Raw genomic sequence first — 832 nt, forward strand, 5'->3', positions numbered from 1 at the left:
CAAATTCTTTTTTAAAAAATCACTCAGCTTTAAATCAGTAAAATAATCAACAGAAATGCTTCCCACAAAAAGTCTGCAGTGTTTTTCCCAAAATAAAAAGTTAAAAACAGTAAAGTCAGTACCAAATGATCAAAATTTTTTATTTGACTAAATTCTATTTCAGGCATAAACATGACAGTCTCCCCTGTTTAAAGACTTCGGCAATAAAAAAACAAGCAGCCTTTTACAGCACAGTGAAAATGCCAGGAATGAGGGTAGTCTACAGTTTTATTATAGGATAATTATCTGTATTTTTTCAAAAGACTCTCTCCCTTTGGCCACATCAACTCTCTGTTCAGATCATTAAATACAGATAAATTTTTAAACTCATTTCTTTAGTCCTCAAAGATCTCTGATGCTGTCATCATCCACCTGTGGCCATTTTTCCTGAATGATATCAGTGATGTTATCTGTAAAGTCTCCCTGAATGATCATTTCATCCTCCCCCGTTACTAAGGCACCACCGGAGAATTTCTGAGCAAAAAATCTTTGTGCTTCATTAAGATCAATTTCAAAAGTGCAAGATCACCCTCTCTTGTCACATACTGTTTCTTTGCTCTGGGAATTTTGGCTCTAGTAACCTTTTGTGGTACAATCTTCTTTTTTGTTTGTTTTATTTGACCCCTTCCACCTCTTTTTTTGTTTCTTCTTCTCCTTTCTTCCTCTGCTTTTCCTTTACCCTCACTAATTCCAGCTTCTTGTTTGGGTGAATTTTCTACAGTAAGTTTTGCAAATTCATTTGGAAATTTTTTCTCTAACCATTGTCTACATTTAGCAACATCAGGCGCATATT

General features: G+C 34.6%; 1 pseudogene; it reads right to left on the reverse strand.

The window, feature by feature from the left end:
* Nucleotides 1–366: 366 nt before the first annotated feature.
* Nucleotides 367–832, reverse strand: part of LOC134377345 (density-regulated protein-like) — a 1,041-nt pseudogene continuing 575 nt past the window's right edge.

Source organism: Cynocephalus volans, chromosome 4 (genome assembly GCF_027409185.1).
Source record: "Cynocephalus volans isolate mCynVol1 chromosome 4, mCynVol1.pri, whole genome shotgun sequence".
In the NCBI taxonomy this organism is placed as follows: Eukaryota; Metazoa; Chordata; class Mammalia; order Dermoptera; family Cynocephalidae; genus Cynocephalus; species Cynocephalus volans.